Below are 12,993 nucleotides of genomic sequence, written 5' to 3'. Positions count from 1 at the left end.
AGAGAATGAACTTCGGAAATAGAGAGACTAATGTTATTATAACTAAGTGTTTACTTGTTAACTTTGCTTTCTAACTTGCTGAAATGAGTGACACAGACAGACAGAGACCGAAATAACATTCGCCTTAGATTATTATACACTATTGATCACATCTCGTTTGCATTGTTTCCCGAGAGAGACTGATTTGAAAATATTTTTTTCTCAGCTAAAGAACGTGATGCCATTTGTCGTTGTTCGACCTTTTTTCTACTGTTTGACTGTTGTCCATGCCTTGTCATCATTATTTTATTCAACCCTGTCAACGATTCAGTTTTACAGATCTGGGTTATCATGCTTCCAGTGTGACCGTTGTCAACATTAACACCAGCTGAGTTAATCGCAACTGATGTTGGATGCGTATTATGTAACACAAAGGCTTGATCAGAATCAAGTCCGACTTACTTGAGATCTTAGTGTAGAGCATGCAACAACCTTTTCACATCATCATCGTTGTTCACGTGCAGTATGTGTGTAAATCAGCATAGATATAGATGATTTATGGTAATTCTGACTAAGACTGGCGTAATATCGTAACAATAGCGACCATTTAGATTTTCAGATCAAATTCAATCTGATAAAACCGAAAATCCAAAGCAAAATCTTCATCTTTGTGGGCGGCAGTTTTCTTTCTGTCTCCTTGGTCGACGGCAACATTCCGAGTCCTACAAAGCAACAGGTTTTACTACAATCAGCTAGATTTAGGGTTTTGGATCAGTCACTAATCTGCGTATCACAGAACAAAGCAGTGATAATGCACCATTTCAGTCAGGCAGCATTGGTACGAGTGATTATTTCGGCAAGAAAACTAAATTTGTTGCAGCGACTTGAAACCACATATATTTTTCTCATAAGTTTTTATTTCAGTTTCGATTCAAGCTAATGGACCCAAGTCGTATGGATATATATATATATATATATATATATATATATATATATATATATATATATATATATATATATATATATATTAAAAACAGAACTTTAAAACATAATAATCGAGAGAACATTAACTCTATAATAATATATATGAAATCTGCAAGAATTAAAGTAATAATTAAGTTTACTTTACGACCAAGCTTTGCCGGGCATCCGTGCTAGCTTAGATAAATACTTTTGCAGTTTTAACAAAAAAAGCTACGATAATATCAGAGCGTCTCCATTTACACTGAACATCTACAGAATGCCAACATCAATATATTACATATGAATGGAGTCCCCCGTGGAATTTTCATAGGTCGCGCTAGTAAATTATTATATGATTAGTCTACTTTTAAACACAAACTCAGGTGCATATAGGATTTGTTCAAGTTAAATATAAAAAACCTTGTACTAAACAATTCAACTAGTTTAGAAAATGATTGTTAATATGTGATTGAAGAATATTTGAATATAAAAATTACAGATGAAAAAATAATAATTTTTAGAGAAAAATTTTAAAACAGCAAAATAGATTCATTGATTGATATAATAATTAAATTAATGATTTTGAGCTACGAAACAGTTTCTGTTAAGAATTGTAAATGCCAACGTAATTAAAGGAATAAATTGTAAGATGGTCAACATCATGACATTTGCAATACAGAATTTTGTCAGTTGTTTGCTATATACTCTGTAATTACATTGAGCTTCATAAAATAAATATTAGTATATAAAAAAGGTGAAATATCATTGAAAAAGCATATATATATATATATATATATATATATATATATATATATATATATATGCCTTTTCTATGTAGTTACTTTCAATAAGAACAGTAAACTACATAGAAATGTTTGTTTCTTTTCCGAAAGAATTCATCAAGCTCAGTGATGTGTATTGTACTTTTCTTCGGTATATTTTCATTTTACTAATAAGCTTCATTCGCGTATTGAGTACTCTTGAAGTAAATGCAGGGTATATAAGTGTCATATATTATTTTATAGTGTAAGTGTGTGTACATGAAATGGTTATATTTATCCATCTATACGTTTCTCCCCTTTTCTTTCTATACCCCCTTCTCTTTCTCTTTCTCTATCTCTCCCTATATAAATAATCGCTTGATTGAGAAAATGATGATGATGATCATCATCATCATAATCATCATGATAATGATGACGAGGAGGAGGAGGAAAAAGAGAGGAAATTGAACAAATGGCTCATCATCTTCTTCCCATCTTTCCCACGCTATACCTGAGCGTCATCGACCCGATTAGCAATCCATTTGCATCAGCATCTCCAATTCCACACTGAAAACCTCCTTCAGAAAATGAAGAATTCAGCTAATGGCCGCAACGAAAGGTCCATTCTGAAAGACGTTCACTAAAAGACCGTAAGAACCTCGTGACTCATGTATTCAAAACTTTCGCGTTGGATGCAGCGCTTAGGGGTCAGCAGGAAATAGACTGAATTGGAATCGGCTGATTGGAATCCGATTGGAAACTTCTTGGGAACTTCTCCTGAAAAAGAAGGCCAATGTGAAAGGATCCGCACAAAAGTCGATTCTTTTTTCTTTTTCTTTTAAGAAAGGGCATTTTGTCATCTGTTAATGGAATTGCTCCGACCATCTTGCAGGATTATGAGTCGATGGAAATAGATTGGTAAAGTGGTGGGGGTTAGTAGCTGGAATCTAATTATAAGAAATTATTTAGGAATATCCGGTTGTTATTGGTTAAAGGCAATTAACGTGAATTTGAAGATATTGCCTTCCGCCATTTTAGATTTCTACTCGATTTATGAAAGTCGTTTATAAAAGTATTCACAAAATGTCGGGATTCTATTGCGTAGGTAAAACTGAATGTGTATTTATGTGTAAGTGTAACATTTTATATTAAACAAAACTTCGCATCGGGTCGTTTTCATAAACGCACATGCACACTCTCAGCGGTGAACGATCAAGGACCAATTAAAATAAAGTTTTTGATATACATACATGTGGGTGAGGTTACACGTGCTGAACCTTTCTCGTTGTCTTCTCCTTACCGTCTTTTATGAGTGGCGGTGATCATCATGTGGTTGTTGACAACCTGGGCTGTTTAACGAAACGAATAAAATTACTCGTGCATGTAATACAATGGAGAATTGCTGAGTTTTCAAAGGGTTTATTAAAAAAGAAAGTTTGCTCGTTGAGTGAGAGACCAGGTAACTAATTAATTATTACTTACTTCATTGTCTAAACTTAGTCTTAAGTATCATTCAGATCCACATTATTTGCGCGTACTGTTAATTTTAAAGAGACCATGTGATAGCAGGTAAAGTACCATGTCCTGATCAGGCGCCAACCAGGGGTGATATAACAGTTTCGTTTGCTGTAGCGGTACTATCACCACTGGTGCCAGCAATTTTTGTCGCCGAACAGAGTATAAATACAACATTTGTTCATCTTTGCAGCTTCTTGCATTGAAACACATTTTCCTCTTGGCAGTTCATAACAAAACTTATCATCGACGCTTGCCGCTTGATATCACGCAAAAGCTGGTGTTATAAATGGGAGTGTTGGCATATCATGACTATTAATGACTTGCAGAAGATTATGCCTGAAGACGAATACGTGTGTGTAGTACATTGATGACGGAAGTAGTGGAAAAATGAGGATCTCGTAGTTGACTTGACGTCGACATTTTATTTACAAGGAGGCAACACATATAATGATACAAAAAGCATTTATCAGTCTTAGTCCGCTATTGCTTGAGTTTGCGTGTCACAGATATCACGGACAGACGTAATATATCTCAATCTTCATTTACCCGGATTCAAAGTCATCCTTTTGTTGGCGCCTGCCAGCGTCTTCACATGAGTGAAAGTAAAAGGGTAACTTCACCTGAAATAAAAAAGGAGTTAGCTCCCCTTGATCTAACAGCGGGAAATAGTAATTTGTTGCCCATATTTTAACCAAATTAAGTTTTATGCTTGTTGATCTGTGGTTTGAAAGAAATTCAAAGCACTTTCAAAACTGGAGGAACAGCTATGCTAATTCTGAAGAGGGAGGAGAAGACCGAGTGTCCTGAAAGCACATAATATCTCACCTTACTGAGCATCGCAAGGAATAGTCATTGATTTGTGATGTAGTCTGCATGCAACAAAGTGTAAAAGTTTTTCTTTAACTTGAAAATCTCCTGCTCTCTCGGAAGATACAACAACATTCTTTTCTAATTTGGCTGAGCCTAATCTCGTATATCTATTCGGATAATGTGCACTGAAAATTGTAACAAAAATAGACAATCACTTTTACTAGAGTCTATGGGCACTACGAGCCAAACTTTTAGTAATATTATCATACGCAAATGACCACTGTGTGTAGTTTTTAACGCTAATGCATACTGAAAGCAATATCAATTGTTTTGAACTATTAAAATCGTTTATTTATCTTTTATTATCGTTTAAATTCATATTTTGAAATATAACATATTTCATGAATCGATGACGCCACACCAAATCTATAATTATTTTACAATGATAATGGTTCCCGGGCATGTTAAGTACAATTTCTTTTACACAGCAGTGTTACAAAAGGCTAAAATTCAGTCTCCCGAGCAATGCAGCATTTAAACACGTCTGCTTTATGTAGGATATGGAGTGCTTTGGGATTAACATATACCACATTCTAATTGTAATACTGTACCATTACTATTCTTGAACCCGGACAACTCCGAGTATCTTTTTTAAGGAAAGATACTCGAAGTTTCCCCGAATGAAGTAATGAAGATGAATAAAAAAAAATAAAGGAAAGAAAAGAAATAGAAAAAATGAAAAATAAAAACGAATTAAAAAAATAAATGAAATCGATGATTGAAATAAATGAATGAAAATACATGAATAAAAAAATAAACGAATGAATAAATGAATGAAAATAAATGAATAAAAAATAAAGGAATGAAAAGAAATAGAAAAAATGAATAATAAAAACGAATTAAAAAAATAAATGAAGAAAATTATTGAAAAAATGAATGAAAATGCATAAAGGAGAAAATGAATTAAGTAATAATGAAAAAAATGAATAAAAAATAAAAGGAAAGAAACGAATAAAAAATAAAGGAAAGAAAATAAATAGAAAAAATAAAAACGAATTAAAAAAATAAATGAAATAGATGATTGAAAAAAAATGAATGAAAATACATGAATGAAAAAATGAACCAATGAATAAATGAATGAAAATAAATGAATAAAAAATAAAGGAAAGAAAAGAAATAGAAAAACTGAATAATAAAACCGAAATTAAGAAATAAATTAATTTTTTTACTTTTAGACAAAATTTAGACATGTACAGAATTATATAACAATTACAAAAGTACGGTGAATGTTATTCTCCTGTACAATATGGGATACAAACATACCACCTGCTCTACCTAGAGTATTGAGAACTTTTACCATAAGATGGTAAATATAATACTGTATTATTACTATTATATCTTCAATGCCATGTACCTTTTCTTGTATATAACAGTATCACAAAAAGACAGTAAATTTCTTTATCCCGGGTAATGTGACATTTAAAAACAGGACCATGAGCACTTTAAATTCTATATATACTATTTACCAACTCTAATACGGTTTTATTATTTCATTACTCTCGGGGAAACATCGTGTATCTTGTCTAGTATGTGACACTGAAATAAAGCTTTTTCAATATTGTGAAGTTATTGTTCCCTGGCCAACATACCATTTAAACACATTTTCACTATCAAGCATATTGAGCATGTTTGTCATAAGATATAATACTTTCCAAAAGTAATGCTGTATTATTATTATTATTATTATTATTATTATTATTATTATTATTATTATTATTATTATTACTCTTGCACAATACCAAGTACCTTTTCTTATATACAAGCTATATTTTAAACTTATTAAACAAAATTATAATAGGTCAGTTGGTAGAAATTCACAAAGTCAGATATTTACACGTACGGGCCGAAAATGGCTGAAGTACCTTAAACCTTTCGTTTTATATTTGTAATGCGTAGCGCCTAATAATAAGCCATGTCACATGTGGGCAATTTTACTGTTATCGTGTTTTTTTTATGTTTATTTATTTTTTTTTCTCTTGTTTTCGTTTAAGGAGATTGTTTGTGTTTCTTTTCAAAACATATAAGAAAGTATCGACAAAAGCCCGAAGAGAAAAGCGGCCGAGACATCCCGCTATTATGGAGTGAATGCGGATTTGATGAAATGTTTAAATGGCCTTCATTAAAAAATGGTTTTCTCTTGAAGCGAACATTTCTATTTTCGTCTGAAACTCATTTTGTTTGTGTGAAACAATTTCAAAGACTTACACCGGATGTTGTTTTGACTACGCGACCTAACACAAAGAGAACAAAACGCATCTGCTGGTTTTGTGAGAAAAAGTGTAAATGACTTTTTCAGTAGTTTCTTGTCCTCATTCTTCTTCTTCTTCTTCTTCTTCTTCTTCTTCTTCTTCTTCTTTGTTTACTCCTCATTTTCTTTCTTCTTCCTCTTTGATTCTCTACATCATTTTATTTCTGCTTCTTCCAATTATTTTTCTTTTTTCTCTTCCTCGTCTCTTTGTCTTCTCTTTTTGCTCCTTCTTCGATTATATTTTCATCATTACATTCTTTGCATTCTCCATCTTCTTGCATTTTATTCATCCTTTACTCTTTCTAATTCTTCATTTATTTATTTTTTTCCTCGACTTCTTTTATTTCTTTTTAGTTTTTTTTTTTTCTCTTTCTATACTACGTCTATTTCTATTACTTCTTATTTTTTCTTATATTTTTTTTCTTCAAAATATTGTTTTTAATTTTCCCTTATCCTCCATTTTCCTTTTATTCTCTTTCTTGGTGGATAACGGTTGTTAATAACATAGACTGGGAACCTGGATGTTTCATGTACAAATCCAATCCATTTCACAGACATAAATTCACTTAGGATGTTGGTATTTTTCATGCTCTCTTCTCTCTCTCTCTCTTCTCTCTCTCTCTCTCTCTCTCTCTCTCTCTCTCTCTCTCGTAACTACACGATTTCTTTCTAGAAAGATATCGGGGAAACCAATGGCAATAATAAAATTTTCTTATTCATAAAATATAATGAATCATTTTTTCTTCTAAATTTGTCTATTTACTTTTTTTACTCAAATCTATATCTATAAAAGTGAACGTGTCTATGTGTCTGTGTGTCTGTGTGTGTACATTTCCCTACGCAATACCTCTGTCAATTTACAGTCTACAGACTCGAAATTTGATATACAGGGTACTGAGATTTTGGAAAATCTTTGAGATCGGTTTTCGGCCAGAAATTTCGCTGTTAAGGAGTTAAAGTTCAACGATTTGACCTTTGAGAACTCTACCAAACTCCTCCGACAATTTTGGGTCTAAACACTTGAAATTTTAGATATAGGTCCCTTGGGCATGGATTTAACTTAATAACTTGATTTGAGCTCAAAACAATAAATGTTAAAGGGTCATAATATCAGTCAAAGTTTTAAAAAAATTGACCACTGCGGTCTCTACTAAATTACTCAGACAATTTCTGGTCTAAACATTTGAAATTTTACATAAAGAGTATTTAGAGATAGGACAAGCTTTTTTATCGGTTTGGATTGAAAATGTTTACTTACCAATATATAAATGTATATGTATGTATGTTTGCATGTCTGCCTAAAACTTTCGACAGAGCTGACGGATTTTACCAAGATCAGTATCGTTTTGAAGTGCGACCTTTCAGACGACAAATTGGCTAAAAACATTAATATCTTCACCTTCAACTGAGCACATTTCTACAGAGGGGGGCGCTTTTTCGCCGATATTTTTGAAAGTCATCCTCTCCTTTCTCCTTAATTTAAGCATAAGTCACTTCCGGTTTGGCGGTGGTCGTAACAGCAAAGACGTCAGGTTTTTTTCCGTCCTTTTCCTCCTTCGCGGTACGGGTTCGAGCCTGCATTCCTACTATCACTTGATTTTTTTTTTTTTTTTTTTTGCTCAACAGACACATCCAAACAACGGGCTGAAATGCTAGTAAGTAATAAACTTCAAAATTAGCAAAATCTGACCATTGTCTCTAATGGGTATGAAACTCGGTATAATATTGGGACATGCGGTCGACATGTAACTTAATTGTATTATCTCAGTTTAATATTTTATCTAATCTCCATTTACTTATCTTCCTTTTTCTTCTTTCTTTTTCGTTTTACTTATTTGACTCCGCTTTTTATTTTATTTTTTCGTCTTCTTTCCCCTTTCTTCGTCTTCTTTTTTTCGTCTTTATTCAATTTCATTTAAAATTTATACTTGCCTATTCTTTTTTATTCTTCTGCCTTTTCCTTCTACTTTTTCTCTCTTTTTTTCATCCAACTTCGCCCTTTTCTTATGTTTATTTTTTTCTTATGTTTATTTTATGTTTATTTTTATGTTTATTTTTTCTTATGTTTTTTGTGTTCATTTTTTTCTTATGTTTATTTTTCTTCTTGTTTTCCTTGTTCTTTTTATTTGTCGTTTTATTTATTCTTGTTCGTTTCCTCTTTCTTCTCCTTATACATTTTTTTTCTGATTCATCAATTTCTTTCGCTTGTTTACCTCCTTCCTTCATTTTCGCCATTGTGTTAGTAGTAGTAGTAGTAGTAGTAGTAGTAGTAGTAGTAGTAGTAGTAGTAGTAGAAGAAGAAGAAGAAGAAGAAGAAGAAGAAGAAGAAGAAGAAGAAGAAGAAGAAGAAGAAGAAAGCACAGTTTAATTTTCTCTTCTTTGGGCATCTTTTCATCTTTCTACCCAACCTTTAAATTTAGATTTTTTCGTCTCCATCTACTGCCACCCGGTTCCCCCACCCTGCCAGTTTGTCACCCTGTTTGTTTACCCGGGTCTGTTAACACACCTCAACGCACATCTACCAACACGATCTATCCACCCGTGATTCTCGATCCGACAATGCCCTTTTCTACTCATTAGTTTGCTTCTTTTTGTCAATATAATATCTACGAAACTCCGCGGGGAATTTCAATACGTAGAAAACGTTCAATAGAAAACGAAATCTTACACACAATTAGGTTTGTTAAGTTGCGTCCTATCGTATCAGGTAGGGACTTCGTCTGTCTCACCATCGATCGCTTCGTCTGTCACATTTTCATCGCAAACGATATTTTTTTCTTCTTGTTGACTACTAAGACTTCTACTTTGGGTTAGTTTGTCTTTTTTTACTTCCATATCTCAGATGATGTTTGTTTCCCAATACTGTCCGTGTGACAATATTACTGCATTGAAAGAAAAGGGGGGGGTTAATGTGAAACTTTGGATTTCTGTAAAGTAACTCGTTATTTAACTAGCGAAAAGCTAAATCAAATGGAAACGAAAAAAAATAGTAAATCTAGTTGACAAGCGAGCTGGCTGGCTTGTTTGTAATCGGCGCGAGTCAGTAGACAGTGATTGAGGACACATCCCAGATTTTGAGAAAAGTGAAATAAATTCTATTTTTGAAGGATGCATTGTTCATATGACGATGCGCTTGTGAGTGGGGCTGGCGTATAAGAAAACAGTTAAGAAATATGTGAGATACAGTGAGAGAGGAATCCCTAGTCTTCTGGGTTAACAGAAAGAGTGAGTTTGAAAAGGATCGGACAGTGCCGAATTGCCATGCTTAATTCTATACAAAATATAATCGGCTGTATTTTTGGGTCAAGAAACTTCATTCTGCCTGCCACTGGGATCCAAGAGTTGAGACAAAATCAGGACTTAACGACAAACAAAAATCCCCCAGAACTCGATAATCAAACCAGCACAAACACAAGTTTAATTTTCTCTTCTTTCGGCATCTTTTCATCTTTCTACCCAACCTTTAAATTTAGATTTTCTCGTCTCCATCTACTGCCACCCGGTTCCACCACCCTGACAGTTTGTCACCCTGTTTTTTTTTACCCGGGTCTGTTAGCACACCTCAATGCACATTTGATTAAAGAGTAAATTTAGGAGGATTTTTTTTTTTCTTATACAAACGTAACATTGTAACTTTTACTCAGAATAATTATTTTTTATTAAAAAAAAGAAAGAAAAATTGTACAAATTGTTATTTATTTTTCTTGCTTAAAAATCGCCTCTGCTTCTTAGTACAGTACAACTTTGATGACCAACACCTAACGAAACGGGACCCTTTGACACCTGCTTTCTTCATCAGAGTGGCACCCTTTTTGCGACAGGTACCAAGTAACCACCTGAAATCTAGGAACGGCCAAGGTCGGGGACGTCACTAAGAGGAAGTAAAGGAGTACACAGGGACTATTTGTCTATTTGCTTAAAATGCAGTCATTTGCATAGTTCCCAGTGTATTCTTTTTTAGGATAGTTTGCTATATTCACCTATTATGTAATTTACCGTTTTGTCGCTTTGTACAGGATTATTGTTCTTCTTCTTATTATTATTATTATTATTATTAGTAGTAGTAGTAGTAGTAGTAGTAGTAGTAGTAGTAGTAGTAGTTAAATTATTCCATTGTATAAAGTGCATGGGCAATCATAATATTTAAATTGATTAATGAGCTTTTGGAAAACTAAATCTTCAACATATAAATAACTGCAACAGCAGTGACAATACCACTGTCACTAGGCAAGCAATTGAAGTGGCATTGGTTTGTAAAGCACAAATGGTATGCTCATGTTCTTGTCCATTGCAAATGCTATTTTATAAATAAAGTGTGTAAATATCCACCCTCTTATTCTATCTGATATAAGTTACCGAAAAGAAAATGCATACGCATATGTTGCTCACAGTTTTGATCCTATAAATATTTTGCCGTCATTTTTTTTATAGCATCGACGCAACAGTATATGGTAAATAGATAAGAGTTTAAAGTAGTTTGCTTGAAACATTGTTTAGTGTGTATATAAAGGAAATTTGTGTTTACAGAAGGCAGAACAATGTAACGGATAGACTCACACTGAAACAACTTAAGGTATAATAGTGGAACCGGCCATGCAGTTTCACTTTATTGAATCGGTATATGTGTGTATATGTACAATTATATATATATGTGTGTGTGTGTGTGTGTGTGTGTGTGTAACAAAAGTGAGTACACCCCTCACATTTCTTCAAATCTTTAAATATATATCTTCATAGAACAACACTGAAAAAATGACTTTTTTACACAATGAAAAGTAGTCTGTCTGCAGCATATATAACAGAGTTACTATATTTTCCCCTCAAAATAACTCAAAATATAGCCTGTGTGTTTTGAGTCATTGTCATCCTGAAATATTGCTCTGCGACCCAGTTTCTGCAGGCAGGTGATCATGCTCTGCTACAGAATTTGACAGAACACGTTGGAGTTCATGTTTCCCTCAATTAAATGTAACTCTCCAATAACTACAGCACTCTTGCAGCCCCAGACCATGACATTCCCATCACCATGCTTGACTGTAGGCATGATACATATATATTTGTGGATGTGCCTTTTAATTATATATTTGGGCATGTGCCTTTTAACTATATATTTTGGCATGTACCTATTAATTATATATTTGTGCATGTGCCTTTTAATTATATATTTTTGCACGCGCCTTTTAATTATATATTTTTTCATGTGCCTTTTAATTATATATTTTTGCATGTGCCTTTTAATTATATATTTCTCATGTGCCTTTTAATTATATATTTTTGCATGTGCCTTTTCATTATATATTTTTGCATGTGCCTTTTAATTATATATTTTTGCTTGTGCCTTTTAATTATATATTTTTGCATGCGCCTTTTAATTATATATTTTTGCATTTGCCTTTTAATTATGTATTTGTGTATGTGCTATTTAATTATATATTTTTGCATGTGCCTTTTAATTATATATTCTTGCATGTGCCTATTTATTATATATTTGTGCATGTGCCTTTTAATTATATATTTTTGCATGTGCCTTTTAATTATATATTTTTTCATGCGCCTTTTAATTATATATTTTTGCATGTGCCTTTTTATTATATATCGGTGCATGTGCCTTTTAATTATATATTTTTTCATGTGCCTTTTAATTATATATTTTTTCATGTGCCTTTTAATTATATATTTTTGCATGTGCCTTTTCATTATAGATTTTTACATGTGCCTTTTAATTATATATTTTTGCCTGTGCCTTTTAATTATATATTTTTGCAGTTGCCTTTTAATTATATATTTTTGCATTTGCTATTTAATTATGTATTTGTGCATGTGCTTTTTAATTATATATTTTTCATGTGCTTTTTAAAAATATATTATTGCATGTGCCTATTTATTATATATTTTTGCACGTGCCTTTTAACTATATATTTTTTGCATGTACCTTTTAGTTATATATTTTTGCATGTGCCTTTTAACTATATATTGTTGCATGTGCCTTTTCATTATATATTTGTGCATGTGCCTTTTAATTATATATTTTTTGCATATGCCTTTTAATTATATATTTTTTCATGTGCCTTTTCATTATATATTTTTGCATGTGCCTTTTAATTATATATTTGTGCATGTGCCTTTTAACTATATATTTTTGCATGTGCCTTTTAATTTTATATTTGTGCATGTGTCTTTTAGTTATATATTTTTACATGTGCCTTTTCATTATATATTTTTGTGCATGTGTCTTTTAATTATATATTTTTGACGTGCCTTCTAATTATATTTTTGTGCATCCTTGAAGGCAACTCATGGGCTGAAAATATTGACCAATTGCAAGATAATTGTGCATTCAAGGTGTATCTTTCAAGGCGTTGTATGTGATATTGAACATTATCACATCGTTCAAAATTTGTATAAAAATGAATAAAAAGGTAAGACGACAATGAATAAATAACAACAACAAAAGGAAAAAGAAAGAAGAGAAAAACTTTAAAATTAAAAGCTGGTTCCTCCTTGTCAAACTTTCACGGCAAGTATTCGTCTTCTGCCACAATTGCAAAGAGCGTTATTTTCTTCCTCCGTGTTTCTAATAGCAAACGGAATTGCCATGAACAAGACATTATTTCATTACTTATAATTTTCAATCTGCTTTTAATATTCTTCATC

At 32.3% G+C, this 12,993-nt stretch overlaps 1 long non-coding RNA gene across 1 annotated transcript in view; it reads right to left on the bottom strand.

Moving 5' to 3' along the window:
- Positions 1–12,993, bottom strand: part of LOC145247260 (uncharacterized) — a 229,019-nt gene that overhangs the window by 156,164 nt on the left and 59,862 nt on the right. The window contains exon 2 of the long non-coding RNA XR_013863224.1: positions 2,954–3,052. This is a non-coding gene — a long non-coding RNA (uncharacterized LOC145247260). The remainder of the gene's footprint in view (positions 1–2,953; positions 3,053–12,993) is intronic.

This window comes from Euprymna scolopes, chromosome 25 (assembly GCF_053919585.1).
Source record: "Euprymna scolopes isolate OS-2025 chromosome 25, ASM5391958v1, whole genome shotgun sequence".
NCBI lineage: Eukaryota > Metazoa > Mollusca > Cephalopoda > Sepiida > Sepiolidae > Euprymna > Euprymna scolopes.
The sequence above is the reverse complement of the archived record's forward strand: the minus strand, read 5'-3'. Positions and strand labels throughout refer to the sequence as shown.